Source organism: Coloeus monedula (assembly GCF_965178545.1).
Source record: "Coloeus monedula genome assembly, chromosome: 13".
Taxonomy (NCBI): domain Eukaryota; kingdom Metazoa; phylum Chordata; class Aves; order Passeriformes; family Corvidae; genus Coloeus; species Coloeus monedula.
Genome location: NC_138793.1, coordinates 7,712,265 through 7,729,602, shown reverse-complemented (window position 1 = coordinate 7,729,602; position 17,338 = coordinate 7,712,265).

Here is a 17,338-nt window from a genome sequence, read left to right as displayed (position 1 = left end):
GACAAAGGGAATTCGAATTTAGTCTGGAGGTGATCGACTAGAACTCTGCAACTGCACTTACACCAGCTCTACATCAGGTCCTGTTTTAATACACACACACAAAAATCATAATGAAGCAATTACAAACATCACACAGAAAAGGCCAGGAAATGACAGCAGGAGTCACTGCACACTTTATTCCAAGAAGCACGCACTTAAAAAAACCCACACATATCATTACAAATTCTGCTAAAGGCCAAGTACAACTCTCAGCATGACCTGCTTCCCTTAAAGAAATGGTCTATTCTACAAGATAACTTAAGGTTTGCTTTAATGAATTTGTTGTGTGTTACATTTTTTTCTTCCCTCCTCCAGTGTATTTTTTTCCTAGGGTCAATTTGCAATTATTAACTGGGATAAAGCATAATGAAAAGGAAGAAGTGGTAAAAGTTTACAAGAGAACATCAGTGTAAATGCTGAATGTAAATGAGAACAAAGGTCTGTGTGCTAAGACATACAGTCAGGAAAAAAGGCTGAGATATGAGAACAGACTTGCTGTTAATGGAAAAAAATTCAATTTTCCCTGATAGACAATGTTATCTAACATTTATCATATATCTGTAAGTTGTTTGCAGACATGTTTTCAGCTTTTAGGTTAATTATCAAATTCACAGCTCCTCCTGATTTTCCTCAAGAACTCTCCCACACATTGTGCCTTATCTACCAAAGATACCCTTGTTTAAGAAATGTAACATATATATGCTATACCTTTCAAAATTATCTGTCAATAATGAAAAACCAAAGTACCAATAAAAAATTTAAGCCAGAGGCAAAATTACAGCAACTCAGATGAAAAATATGTAAACAAACAACCCCCCAACCCTCTATAAAGAAATCAAGGAACTAGCACTGTAAAAATTTCCTTCTGATAGGTAGAATTTCTTTAAAAAAAACCCCAAGGCTTTTCTACATATATTATTGAATCTTTTATGAAAGTTGCAACAACTCCAGTCTCTGGAACAATTACAAACATTAAGAATTATAATTAATTCCTGTTTAAAAAACACCACACATCAAGGAACTTACTGGAAATAACTGAAACTAGCTGATTCACAAAAGGTCTTTTATTACGGTAGTTCCCAGGTTTGCTGTTCTGACAACAGAGATGAGTCTTTCACTGAAGGTTCAAAGACAGTAATGGGAGTAATATAAATAACAGGTATGAAAATGACAATTAGGAGTAACGGTACAAGCAGTAAAGGGACTGTCAAAGTCAGGAAAGTAAAAACAGCTTGTAAAAGGAGCAATGTCTGTAATGCTAGTGAACATGTTCTAAGTACTTCTAATTCCAACAGCTCAGCTGGGAACTCTGCTATAAGGGAGGAATGCAGAGTCGTTGAAAGTCAGGAACAGTGCAGGCCAAATTCCACATTTGATGGGTTCATTCATTGCAGAGCTGTAATGAGACAGCTTTACATTAGCTCAGGTGTGTTTACAGTCGCACACCTCAGCTGCCTGAAAGGATGCCTGTAAATTTTGGTGTAAATATTGCCAATCACAATGTCATAAGTGAATGTCGTAAGTGGGGTGGTGACAGCCTCAAAGTCCTGAAGCCAGCCAAGATCTAGATAGGAATCAAACACCAGTGCCTGACTAATAAAGAACCCCATCTATAACTCTATATTAAGGTAATTACAACCCCAAAGATGGAGAATTTCAAACTCAGACCTGAAATGAAGCCTCTTTTGCATTTACAAGCAGGTGCAGACAGAACTACAGAGAGCAGTAACAATTTCTTCACCAGAAGGGTTGTCGAGCATTGAAACAGGCTGCCCAGAGCAGTGGTGGAGTCACCATTCCTGGAGGTATTTAAAAAGATGTGTTAAAAGTTAAGCAGTGAGGCAGCATTTCTCACTCCTTAAAGTCACACCAGCAGAAAATCTGGTACTCCATACCCAGGACGCACCCTGCAAAGTGAGTGGGACAATGCCTGGGAAATACTTCTAAGAAAATGAGTGCTAATTAATAATATTAGTGCACCTCCCTGCTTTGGTGTTCTAATTGCCTTGAGCTTTACCTTACAATGGCAAAAGATAAACAGAAAACAGTCAGGGAAATACTCAAGTATGCCTCCCTTTTTCCTACAGTCCTCTAAAGATGCTCAGCCCTGTATCTTGCAGACTAACATACAGACTTCTTCTGACCTAGAACCTGGATTATTTGAGTAGTCTATTAGCTACTTAATTTTGGGAGCATGTGACCTTCCATGGGGAGTTTGATGTGAACAGCATACAAGGAGATGTCAGGGGGAGTCACAGCACCAGCAATGCCTGGGAGCTCGATTCATTGTAGCAGTGAGCTAGTGAGCTATAATTTAAAGGGTCAAAAGCCTTCTGTTATTTTCTTATGAGGCTTTTCTCTTTTGATGACTGTGCTAACAGACCCTGTTCATTTATTCATTGAAATTTATGTTTATATTCCATGTGAGATGCTCGTCTATCTGCCAACCTGTGTCAGCAAAATTATAAACCTGTCAGAGACACTGTATTTTAGTAGTAACCTACATCAGCTGTAAAAAACAAATGCAAATGCTCAGACAATTACTTATATGCAAGAAAATAGCACTTTCCAACAAATAATGCTGCCAAATAAAATACTGACACTACTCATCTTTAAAACAATGAATTTATATCATCTACTTTGAATCATGTTAAGTTTTTTAAAAGGCTTCATTTCACTTACTACCTCAAGAAAATTGCAGGCATTTCAGATACATTCAGAATGTGGTTAAACATAGACGTGCCAAACAGCCTTCCTGAGGCATTCTGCAAAGCTGTGGTGAAATTCAATACAGTTGACTGAATTCAACCATATAAATATTATCTCCCCTAGTCCATAGGTGTCAACACACTTGAAACTGCAATGTCAGTACGTAGGTAGGTATTTGTATATTTACATGATAGAAATGCTTGATTCTGCTCAAGCAGCCTTTTTGCCTTATAGTATTAATTCCATGGCTTTTAATCTTCATGGATTATGTTATTTACTTCATAGAGTTAATTCAAGTCAGTAACTTAAGGGATAGGAGAGAGGACAGGAACCATAGATCCCTTACACAGCCATAGTGAAGAAAATTATCTCAGGATCTAATGTCTTGGCTTTAACCTTGTTTTTAAAGGTGGATATGTACTAAAATTTATGATCTAATGCCTCCAAAGGTTCTGCAGCAGCCTTATTTGGACAGTACATTTACAAGTGTTTTTTACTCTTTGGTAAACATTTACAATGCATGTTGTTCATATTATCACCAATAAGAGATTGGAAGAGGATATCTGGTGTATTTTCTTGCCCCAAGGTTTTCTGGCAGCGTGCTTTTTGCCAGAGTACTGTGTGTGTGCATGCACAAGAACCAATTAGTGTCCAAGGCTTTAAATTAGTTATAAAATTAATCACAGCATATTAGAACCATAAAACAGCACTTGTAATATGTGCTCATTTTATAGATAAGCTAAATTAGTGTAGCCGTTGCAAATTAGCTCTGTTTCAGGAGTTATAAAGACAAACAGATCCCATCCTTCAGCCTCTGTATGTATGAGGATTATGAAGGATTTGATTCATAATAGCCAAACTAATTATATTTACACACTTAGGGAATTCTTTGATACAAGTTCAAATTTCCACTCAAGAACCATATAAGATGTTTAAATGTATACATTCAGACCTCTTTTGTCTGTTAAATGTTATAAAGTGGTGTAAAAATCGTATTTGGTTTTTAAAAAAAAGGTTAACGTTAAATCCAGGTACTTATTTTTTGATTAGCATCCCACTGAAGAACAAACTTTAATGTCTTTTCTTTCACTTTAGATGCTTCACATTTTCCTAGTTAAGATGTATTTTATAACTGAAAATAATACAGAAAGTTTTTGCAACTGAAAGTTTCTTCTCAAGGAGCATGTTAACAATAAGGCAGCTACTTTCTGGTTTCAAGTTTTCATTTAAAAACTTTTAAAAGGTTGTGGCCCCTATTGTAGTAAAACTTCTTTTTTAAAAAACAACTTTCCAATAAATAATATTTGCGCTGTTAACTAACAGCTTCAGAAATACAAAATTCTTTATTTAACCATGAATAAGTAAACTTTTTGCCAATAGAACTTCTACTGGTGGTATCCTGGTCTCACCAATGACGAAGGAAGATTATCTGGAAGGAATAAAAGCAATATAGAAACTTGAGTAGAAACTAGAGAAGGAGGTCTGGAGTCTCCCGATTTTATTTCTAAATAGATGAATGCATAGTTATTCTTACATAATCTCCTTGAATCTTATTTATCCCAGTATTCATAAGTTTCTTTGGAGTTTCAGGTATCCTCATGTGAATGAGAGAATAACAGAAGAATGGGAGAATTAATTTCACCCATCCAAAAAATCTGAGGGAAGTGCTCTATGAGCTTTCCCTCCATTCTTGGGTTTAGATATTTATACTTCAGAGAAAGAAGTTCTATTACATCTACACAGTTGCAGACAAATTTTAAAAAGACTTAAGCATGCTGAGGGGCAAAGTCTTTTAAAACTTTGGTCTTAGGTGTCACAATGGGAACTGTGCTGGTGAGTGTATTTGAAAATCTGGTCCTTTTACCTGTGCCCTAGTTGGAGTTAAGATCTTTTAAAAATCTGTCTCCAGCTACAAATGCTTGAAAATTAGGCTTTGGACTCTTCAAGGTTTATTTTTATGTAAGAGAGTCTTTTCAGAAGTTCTGGGTATCTACAGTTTGTGTTCAAGTGCATATGATCACTGGATACTCAGCATGTATGAATTACAGGCCTATCTTCATTTCTAGATATTCTGGTTATTCCTTATAGGAAAACTATAAGTCTGCTTTTCATATCCCTTTCTCAGCCACATTCTTCAACAGTGTAGCTTCAAACTAATTTCTATTCCTTGTGGTCTCTTTAGCAGTTAAACATTGGCCAAATTACTTCTACATACTCATTATAAAGACATTCTAAATGAAATAATATGCTCCAAAAAAGCTTTTGACAAGACAGACAGCCAAGGGACTGAAAGGTGATGGTCTTTTGCCATTTCTGAGTGATGTGGCTGCCAAAACTCATGGACTTGAGGTTTAACCTTGCACAGACAGTGATCTGTCTTCATGAAAACTGACTGTCACATGTACATGCCTCAATTTCACAGAGGAAGCACTGGAACTGTAAAACAAGAGAACCTTGGACATTGCTAAAGAGAAAAAATGTGTAAAGCTTTCAGGGCCTCACCAACAGCTAAAATTAACTCTGAATCACCCATGTGGATATATTCTGATGCAACAAATTTGCCACAAACCATAGCAATTACAATCTCCCATGGCCAGCACAACTACAAATGAAAGTTTCTTTCTCTCACCAGATCTAAAAAGCTGCTAAGTCTTCATTAGCACAAAACCACTTTTTGTCTGCAAGGACAGAACAAGCTGCCATGCCAAACATGGTTTGAAAGGATAAGAAAGCATTCAGCATAACAAAACACGCATTTTTAAAGAAGGTCAGTATCATTTAATGCCACTGTTCTGTATTGAGAAAATCTATCTCTTCATTCTTCCATCACCCTCACAGAAGATATAAACAGCCATTAGGAGCCAGAAGGGCTAAGAGAAATGCAGAGGTTTAATTGCTTTGTCTTGGGAATGTTGCAGAAGTTGGTCTTGCACAATGAATACTCTGACAGCTCAAACAGAGATTTATCTATGGAATTAGAACTGCTTTAAAAAGAACACATATGAACCTGACAGAAAGTACCGACTGAAGACACAGTATCAGCTTATTAAATAATATAAATGAAGGAAGGATGCATTTGCAGCAGATTCGCTGTGTCCATCTGGGACCCTTTTAGGCTGACAAGAGTAGCATATTATTGAGTGACAGAATTTGGTAGAATTTGGAGGAATGCAAGGAGAATCATTACTGCTCTGTACAGAAAATAAATGTGTTTATTGCCAGACTCTTTCCTTTTTTAACCCACTGAGAGCAAACAACCAGCACAATGTTAGTAATTAGGTATTTTTAAGCAGAGAAAATGCAAAGCTGACCACTTATTGTCCTGCTACAAGCAGTAATCTTAATTCTGGAGTCAGAGCAAGGATGGCAAAGACTTTTAATACTGTATGCACAGCACCTAAAACAATAGGGGATCACTGCTTGGACATGAAGCAATTACCACAAATCAGTAGTAACTACCTGGTTTCTATTTTACCAGTTTTGAAATACAGGGGTCACTGTTACTCATACCACAGTGTGTAAAACACTCTGTTATACACAGCTATATAAAAATACACGTTAAGGGAAGAAACATATTCCCACTTTCTAAATATTTCATGGCAACTCATATGTCATTTTAAAAGACCTTCCTATTTAAATAAAATCTTTGCATGATTTTTTCTGATTTTATTTTGAATTTTTAAAAAATAAGAATGATATAACTCTCAGTACTTCAGTGAGAAAGCTAGAGGAAATTATTTATAGTTGCTGGTTTGGGTTTTTTAATAGGTTCATTATTTCAAACCAAGCTCAGGTTATTTATACATCTAAACTATGCAATACTGCTTCTTAAGGGCTTGTTTTAGATGATAGCACAGTAATGGGAGCATATGACCAAGCTACCAATAAAATCAAGAAAAAAATCTTGCATTTAATTACATATCTTAAATGAAATTTAAAATCTATTGATCTGGGGGGAAACATCTATCATACTCTTATTTGTCACAGATTTCCTATCAGCTACCACTACTTTGATTTTTAAAAAATTATGTATCATTACTGTAAACATACAGATTTCTCACATCATTACAGCTAGACACATCAGAGAAGTTAAAAATTTTAAAGAAACTTTTTAAGTAAAATGAAATTGCTCCTATTTTGTAAAAGGAGTGGAGTTAAGTCATAGTAGTGACAACATGGCTAGAGAAATATTCACTTTGTGAGGTGGTAGGATTAGGCACAGCAACCCTGAATATCACAATGATTCAGCTCCAAAACATTGCACAGGCAACCTGAATAAAGTTCTTTACTTGGCATTAGAAACCAAACTGGAGATAGTGCTCAGATTACCCAGGTCCCCTGACTATGTCTTAATCACAGATCATCCTCTCTTTAATCAAAGCTGATATCTGTTTCATGGAGGTGGTTTCAGGACATAAGTCATTACAATAAAAACTAAAAATGTGTATGTATCCAAAGGCCATCTCTATAAACGTTTGTGTTTATACACCACCCGCTCTTCATTAAGTGCATCTAATTACTCTGCTATGTAACAGCACTTGGTATTCAGTGATACTCCAGTAAGAAACACTCCAGTGCTCTGCTGCACTGAATATCTACCTGCCTATTTCTTCCAACCTTGCAAATTAGGAAGGAAACTACAAGCTGCAACAAATAGTTCCACAGAGAAAGCAGCTGTGCTCCCACCACATTTCCAAAACAAGCAAGTGAAATGTTATTACTGTGATTAAAGAAAATTAATTCTAGATTAGGCCATTTCAAGACACCGCAATAAATTCTGCCCTTACCTTTCAAACTGCCCACTATCTTTATTAATTTTCTATTTATGACCATGTACTGTTTTAGAAAACATCATATCTAACTGAAAGGAAGAAAAAGGGTTTTGATTGCCTGTATTAGGTTTACAGTAAAATACATTTGTTTTCCACTTGATTTTAAAAGTCAGCACTACATTACAGAGAACACATATGTTATATTCATAGATACTCTTAGCTGACCACTATTAGGCCAAGGGAATGCAACAAATGCAATAACTGCCAATGCACATGAGCAGTTCCAGTTCTTGAACGTGAATATACAGAATGCACCAAACTTTTAACCCCATCCTTTAAGTCTTTCATGTATAAAAAAGAAACTTCACACCTGGTGAAATGAAATATGTTTGAGAAATCATGGTTTAGTCCTTTGGACTATTTTATTTCCTTTCTTTTTATCCATCTCTCATTTTGTAATATTTTTCAAGAGAGACTCGGGATTTATTCTGGCAGGTTTGAATGCCTGCAATGAAACTGTCCCCATGTTTGCTATTCTCATGTCCACCAAACAAAGTAGAATCACAGAATAATTTAAATCACAGTTTTTAAAAGCAAAAATATAATGGAAAGAGTCATCTTCAAGACAAGTGTGAAAAAATGCCTAGATTTTAGTGGGAAAAATCCAATCCAATAAAAAGTAAGTTCTTCTTTGAAGAAAGTTATAATCCAGACCAGTTTCCCAATCCACATAGGCATGTCCATGTCACCATGAACTATCAGAGGCAGTAGGTGGGTGGGACTGATCAGCAAAGACCAGGGGCACTGCATTTATTGAAGCGATAGCAAGAGTTTGTGCAGGCCTACATGATTTGTAGAACTACCACACTATATCACCATATGTAATCATTTGAACACAAAAGGGGTGCAGGCAGTGCTCAAATACAGAGGAACACAAATATAAATTTATTCAAATCAAATAATCACTTACACTGGAATTTTGGCAGAAAACTGCCCATATTCTTGCAAATAATATCATGGGAACTTTTAATGGACTGAAATATTCAAAAATTTTATTCAGTCTCATCTAGGAAAAAAAAAAAGACTACTATCATAGTGAAGAACCACCTTGTATCTGGGTTATTAACTAAGTGACTCAGGAGGAATAGTGCCATCTACTGAATTAACTATAGTCCTTAAAACACAACCTAAAAAAATCATCTCTCATCTGCTGGTTATTGTACATGGATGAATTTTTTGTCCAGTTACTTTGATAGAAAATTGTAGTGCAGACACTTCAAATCACTTGGCACCTGCGGTTTTTCCTTTGCCAGGTGCATTTCAAAAGCTTATTCACAAAACAAAAGAAATAAGATTCTTTTTTTTTCCAAGATGTTTGCAAGGATACTTTCAAGAGCCGACATGGGCACAGAGCACTTGGAACAGTCCAGGAGGGAAGTAACTGTTGGCTGCTAAATGTTACAAGAAAATAGAAGTCTGGAACATGCAAGCAATGAGACAAATCAGAAAGAAAATAAATCTATGTTTACTGTTTCTGCAAATACCCAAGGAAATCCAAAATCCAGCAGTGCAAGCATATGGCATTAAAAGAAACATGATGGAAGAGATTACCATAAGTTCACACCACCACCAAAATATCTAACATGCAAAAGGTATATATTAAAAAAACTGAAATAAATGAGTGGGCTGGAAAGAAGTTTTGGTGATAGTAAAAGAACAGACTGAGATAAGCAAGATGAGGTTTAACCACATGAATCTCTTAAGTAATCCCTGAAAAAACTAAGTCCTTCTATGACTTCCACTAAAAATTCAGTCAAGAATTTCCTTCAGGAAAAGAAGGAGAAGTTAAAGATTCGCCATCAAAATAAATACTGTGCATCAAGATGATGGGTGGATATGGAGAAAGTGTTGATAAGCTATTATGGACTATGTAAACCAAAATAATATTGATAGGTCAAATGATACTTATGCATATAAATAAAGTATATGCAAATACTTCATCAGTCGTGTCAGGAGGAAATTCAAAAAATTGACTGCCATAAAAATTGCCAAGTGACTAAGGAAATTTGCACATTTATAAATCTTTCACTTGGTTAAACAACCAGTATCATCAGATGTTATTCTATGTTTAATCACTGAAAATAAAACAATGAAGTAATTTTTTCTCTAAATTTATAAACAACTAAGTAAGGCCAAGTAATTGTAAAATCAGATTCAGAATTATCCTTTTGGTCCTTCTTAGAATTGATGGTACAGAATCCAAATGAACACATCATTCTTTTAATCATAAGCACAGAGAAAATCCCCTAAGTATCTCAAGAGATTTTATTTTAGATATAATTATAAATTTCATTTTCATCTTCTTGAAAAAAAATCAGATATTAAAGGAAATGATATAAAATTGTATAAATTCTTTAGCTGTATGAACAATACAATGGAGAGTTATCCTGTATTTGTTATTCAGACACATTTTCCAAAAAGACTTCTGAGTATAAGAAATTAAACCCAAGCTTTCTGCACAGCTAACAAGAAATCAGGTATTTCCTAAATACTAGAACCAATGCTATCAATAACTGTTCTGAATTACTTAATTGCTATATATTGCAATTAATAAAATTTTTTTCCAGATTAGAGTTTTCCTTTTATATAATGCATAAACTTCTAGCAAGTATTGTGTAAGCTGATAGTAAATTGGTAAATACACAGCATATATGTAATGATTTAGAAATGTACTATATAGTTAAATGACTTCTTGCAGACATGTTTGTACTACACGTGCTCCAATATTTTTTTCAGAAAGAAGAAATACCATGAAGAAATGCACATCTTTTGAGGGAACGGTCTCATGGTAATCTTTAAGAACTTTCTGTGGATTTTCAAGTCATCTTGTCAACCAGCAGAAACCCCCTTATATGAGCTATCGGACCAGACACGTGAGTAGAATAGCCGAGAACAACTTCATCCCATCCTCACTGAAGTCAATGGAAAAAAAAATCTGCAGGATTTTGTAAGTGAAGTGTATAGAAGCCTTTCCAATGACTTCAATGAGCACTGAATCAGTCCCATCAGCAGCAGCAGGAGCTAGAGTCACTGTGAGTAATATATGAGCTGTCCTTGGGCTGCAATGTATTTGCATAAACCTTTTGTTGAATAACTTGAAGAACAAAATAAATCAAAATTGAAATCTATTCACAGTTAAATGGCAAGCTGAAAAAGAGATTTAGTGAGTTAAATTATTCACCATGCTCCAGTGAAAGCGTATTTCACAGATTCACATTCCCGAGTGAACTCATGCTCTGCCACAGCCCAGCTAAATTTAGCATGAATAAGCATCTCTGGACAAATAACAGCCAAATAAAACAGGTGCCTTAATACATGCACTCAACACCTGTTATTTTGCAGAAAATCACAACCACACATATTTGTTCTCATTTGATTTATTAATATTTCCAATGTGTATGAAGCTCTTTTGCACTGGACACACAAACAGGGCTTTGGGCTAATATGCATCAGTGATTATGCACTAAATACAAAATTCAAATCGTTTTTTTCCTATGCCTGACTGATTTATAATACTAAAATATCACTTGGTTATGTCCACTAGAATTTCTGTGAACTACTTTTCTTCCCCTTTATACTCCTTGTGAGATGAGGTGACCAGAATTGAAAATACAGATTCATATGTTGGTATTGTATTATTCTTATATACATACAGCACTATGAGGGCTTCTATGGGGAACTTAACTCCATCCCATTTGTATCCTTTCCTTTCTGTATTACAGCCTCCGCACTGAGGCTCCATATAGATGGAAATTATACTTCACTGGATTCTATGGACTCCTCCAGAATAGTACAGTTTCTACATTAAATCCTTTCCAAAAAATCATATCTGGATTTTCCTCTAACACATTATTTTCATCCTCTCGCCTTTCATTAATACTCTGTTAGAAGCACTCTACTTCAAAGGTGATGTTAAATACAACTCTCTCCAAGTTGCTGGTTCCTTTGTGCATGGAATGTAAACACTCCCACGGTACTTTCAAGAAGAGGAATAACCATTCTCCAGGGAAGGATTCTTGCACAAGTGTTTACCTTTGCACAACCACTTTGCTACCAGTTCTTGAGAGGACACTGTAAACATTTGTGGAGAAAAAATGCCCTATGAAATAGGACAGAGGAGCAGAGTTACACTGTCTACTGCTGCATTTGGAAACTGTGGGAGAACTTGGGGAGTCCTGTGGTGAATGAAAATACCAGCCAGAACAAGACCCTGGATGCTGAAGAGTTCTGCAGTACAGAAACAAAAGGATACTGGCAAGTGAATTGAAAATGAGACTGCTTGAAGAACAATAAGAATCAGTAACAAACACTGACACTAATAAGCTGAATGACTGGCAGTTTGATCAAACACTGTTATAAGAGTGATGAGCAATTCAATCACATTTGTCAGGATAAATATTAATTGTGTGTTAAAGTATCTTCTATCTTATTGTAGCCGCAGTAAAAGACAAATGACTAAAACATAGGCATGTAAATGTGGAAATAAATGCAGATTCTCAAGAATTAAAGCAGCTAATAACAGAGCGTTGAATGACAACTGGGTGTCCTTGCTGAATTCAGATGCTTAAGAAAATTTATAGCTTTCCACAAGAGAAAAATGTATAAAGAGTTTGGAAACATATTCATTCCAAAATTAATAGAGATGATCTAAGACATGACACTTCTATGCAATAGAAAAAGTCACAAAAACTATTAACTATACTATTATATATTACTATAATATATAACATAATATAATAATATATATTACTATAACTATTAACTATATTAACTAATAGTAAGTATTAAAAACCAGTAAGAGAGCACACAGGAGGTAATGACCATCCGAAGAGTAGACAGCTCAGAGAAAAGACAGCTACAGAGAGAGAAAGTGATAGGTAATCAGATTTGAAGACCTCATACTTTGTTTATTTAAATTAGCTGTACTGAAAGAGAAATAGAAAAGTCATTGAAGTGAAAATAACAATGGATATGGGCCATAAAATGGAGGAGAGAAGGATCAATCTGCTAATGGTTCTGACCTCCCTACTCAAGCTAACATGATCAGGGCAAAATAAAACATTTATAGTCAGACACAGTAAACAGCGAGTAAGCAGATAATTGCACAGGCACACTTTCTGAGTGGTTATATTTTTTCCTCATAGTTTATCTATGATCATAGAAAAGCAGAGGTAATGATCTACTTGGCTTATGCATTAATTTACGATCCAGAAAATAAAGAACAGCAAATAATAATTACCATCACTGTCTTGTTTTAAATCTTGCTAAAAATTGTCAGTGGCCAATAAGCACTCATTCATTTAGGATTTTTTTTTCTCTCCCCTTTGTAAATACTTCTGCATTTCATCCACTTTGCTTTCAGAAGACAATTTTACCACAGAACTGCTAAACAATAAATAACATCAAAGTCTACAGTGGCATAAAGATGTAAGCAGTTTAACTCTATCTCACTGACTTCAGTGAGATGCATGAAGCCAAACAAGTGTCCTTTTTTTTTGGAAAATACAGGAATTAATTATTAAAATACATTTTTCAAAACAAGCCTGTCAAAGTCTACTTGTAGAAAAGACTTTTAAAACTCTGTAACTGCTGTACTGTATGAAACTTGCTTTGATCTTCTTAAAGAAACACAAGTTTAACTGTCAAAAATAAGCTGTTGCTTAAATATTTTGCAGTTCTGATCTGGGCAGGAATGTGCTGGCACCTAGCATTTCTTCTCCAGAAACATATTTCTGAGTATAGCTGTTCATAATAGGAAATATAATCGTCTTTTTAGAGACTTTAAATGCATTCATATCTTTTGCAAAGGCAACTTCTATCTTTTTGCATTTGTCACAAGCAAATTTTTCAGTCTAGCTGTCAAGTGCGAATAAAATAATTTATTCTGCGGTTCTCCAGAGCTCTTATTAATTACATTTATTGTGGGCTTGTATTAATTCTAAATGTGCTATCAGTTTTTGCTGTGCATAATCTGCAGTCTCATGTAGTCCTGTATACCATCATTTGTCCAAGAAACCCACAGAAGCACCACACGTGAAAGACAAGACATGGACTTCAGCATCTGGTTGCTCGCTGAAGATCAGAACTGAAGAAAATGGCACTTTAGTATCAAAAAAAAAGCACAATGATTATTTTTTGATGATACCTGCAGGAATACCAAAAATGGTGTCAGTTGACCTAGTCCCAAGGCATCTAGGGATTTACAAGTAAAAGCCAATAGGCTTGGACTTATTCTGCAAATTAACTGGAAACTGGTGGTGGCTGCAGAGCCTCTACAGAGGATGCTTGTTTGAGGCACTACTTAAAAAGAAGGAACTCATACTTTGCATTAGGTACACATATTTTCCACCTCCTGAAGTCAGATAATGAGGGAAATTCTAATCACAAATTTAGCTCCTAGATCAGAGGTAACTACATTCAACATGGAACGTCTCCTGCTGAAACTGTCAACAAAGAAAGGCCATATATATAGATCTAGAAGTCACTCCAAGACACTGCACAGAATGTTGACTGAGATAATTCCATTCCTTCCCCTTTCTAGTAATTACACAATGTTAAATGTAATGTATTGCCAGTTGTGTTGCCAATTCTCTTCAATTTATAGGCTCTGTCCTCAGCAGGTCCCCCACTTAGCCTGAGCATTACACCACAGTGGCACAGCTGTTTGCTTCTGGTTCTGGAAATCAGAGAGCCCTGTTCTCCACTGTACTGCATGAGATCAGCATGCCTTCAAACACTTAAGTTTGAAAACAGAGAACAATATATGTAAGAAACTATAGTGTTAATGTCAAGGAAATTCTCTCCCTTGAAATGTACCATCCTGTTCCAGAAACTGTCCTCAACATCAGGTGTTTGAATATTTTTCCTAATTAGTGTGATGAAGAAAGTAGAAGAACAAAGACAAAAGTCCATGACAGGGAAGAATTATTTTCCCCTTTTCTCCCTTGTTTTAAGCTGAAGTATCATAAAAATAGATTGACAATTTTTTTAAAAATCCTATAAGGCAAAGAAAACACAATAGGTACCAGTGCCAAACTGGCACCCACTGGGTCCTCTGCCTTGCCAAAATGTTTCATTGAGCTGCTAACTGAAAGTGTGAGGAGCATGCTGATGCTGCAGCTGCTGCTGTATTTGTTGTGTCCTATACTGGTAGAGACTCTCCAAGGATTTCCTCCAGAACAGCTCATTTACAGTACAAATATAATAAACCCCCACTTAAATAAGTTCCAAAAAATTCTTCTCAATAACAGAGATCCTGAAAGCACTAAGATGCAGGTCTAAGACAGACTTAAGCAGAACACTAAACCCTATGTTTGTTTAAAACAAACAAATTATTTGCCATGTGTTACTTGATTACTCCCTGCAACCCCAAATCATTAACACTTGGGCCTAACTGCTGAACGCAAAATATTTTAAAAAGCAAATGCATTGTTTTAAAACATCTTTTTCAACGGCAGGCCCTCTGTCATTAGTTTATATATGCTAAGTGAGTGGATGTTACACATCTGCCCTGCGCCACCACAGGAGTACAGAGCAGTTTAGATTAACACGTAAATCCACAAAGTACATTTTACAACGTGAGCAAGTGACAGAAGAACTGTGTTTTGCCACAGGTAGAGAGGAGGATAAAATTGGATTTGTTTCCAATTTTTGGCACACAGAATTGACAAAAAAAAACAACTGTCCACAGGGGTTACTAAAGAAATGCTACTGTGACAGAGTTTTGAGGAAGAAGCAGGATGCCTTGAGCATGTGCTGGGCGGCACATGAAAGCACATTACCAGGTACCTGACTATGGTATGGGACAGACCTCAGATAAAGACCAATGTAATTTCACCACCCCCAAACAAAGTAAACTGAAAGCCAAACTGTGGCTCTCTAGGTCACCAGCTTCATAGCAAGTTCAGATTGTTTCTCCCTGATATATTTCCTCTTCAAAAAAACTTGTTTTGAGAAAGGTGGACTGAAAACCTTGAAAGATTGTCAATGTTTACAACGTGTAAGCTGGTAAAAGTCAGCTGTTTAACACAGATTGTCCAATTATACAATCAATGGCTGAAAATGTTTTGGTTTTTTAATCTTGATTAACAAAGATTAATAAACTTATGTACTAGTTTAACTGTTCACAGCATAAAAAAAATATGGTCATTAGAGAATAGCTTCCAGGAAAGCTTTTAAATAGCAGAAATTATGATAATGATAATATTTAAGTAATGGTAAGCAATTGAAAATCAAATATATTATGCCCTCACAGGTTCATGCACTTTTCTTTTCCTCCTAAGCTGTAGCTTACTCTGTCCAGTCTGCTAATAAAATTTTGGTGTAAAGACCCATCCAGGGCTACAAAGTCTGGGTGATTTTGAGGCTGAGCTGTGAGTGCACACTTGATATAATGCATGCACCACACTGCCACTGATCCAACAGGGACCAGGACAAGGGAACAACTAAGAGCAAGCAGTATATGCTCTTAGGCACCACCTATCAAGGTAAAACAGACAAATTACACCCTCAACTTGTAGAAGGAGGACAAATGTCTACAAAAAAAATATATAGGAGCAATGGGAATCTGCCCTGTTCCTTATAGTTTTTGCACTGAAAGTATCATCTTTCACATTGCAGCTCAGATTGTTGTGTGGAAACAGTCTCCATAGATTCATATTTTATAGTAGACATTGAATAACCCTTTCTGTACTTGTAACATCTCAATTTACTCTGATAGATCTCTTTTCATGCAATATTCTCTACTTCTGGAGAGGCTGAGCACCTTTACCTCCTAATGATTTCACTTGGAGCTATGGCTGCTCAGCAGCTGGGACTAATGGGCCCAGTATCTTTTTCCACAACCGGACTTGATGAAGATTTGCATTGTTTAATAATAGTAACTTGCCTAACGATCTGCATTCCTTCTCTACAGGTTCCCAAAAGGCTCTGACATGACTGGAAAAAGCTCTGACTGTTTGGCACACATCGTATATAAATACATAATTCAGTGTAGAAAAGTTACACTCCTTTTACCACATGAAACTCCTAACTATGCTGAAGATCAGAAATCAGCTGTATGAATGAATTCAGAAAGAGATGCCCATTTGGCTGATTTGAATTCAAAAGAAAACACTTTTCGATCTGGGTTTATTGTAGTGAGAAACTGCTACTTCCATAAAATTCAAAGCAAGTAAATGCAGATAAGAATCTTTGTTTATTAAGAATAGTTTAAAAAACGTTAATATGTCACTTGAGGCCACAGTGAAATCAGCAGTTTCAGATAGCACTACTTAAATATTACAGTAGATTACTTTTCTTAGAATAACACTTTTCATAGCTTCTTACAGCCATGAAAATGGATTTCCATTCATGAACAGTACCCTGAACAGTAAGATTCATATTGTTTCTAGTGTTTTGTGCACAAGGCAGGAAGGAAAGAAAGCCTACAGTGTGATTCCCTCCTGAGTATCAATACATTGTCCCAATATCTCAGGCTCAGTCTGTTAAAGTTGCTGGTGTTAAATGTGTGGAGGTGAGTGCAGTGAGGAGAGAGCATATGCTGCAGCCTTTCCACACATACTGCTAACTGCTGGCGCAATGTATCCTGCTGTGTAGCCCTTTAGGAGAAATTGGAAATGTTTCATCCATGCCCTAATGTTAGAGCTGACACAGGGAGAGGCAGTACACTGTTTGAGCCACCTTTGTGCCTGCTTTATGAGCAACCTTTATGGGACATGCATTTCCAAGGTGGCACGAGTGAATATTGCAGTAATCCT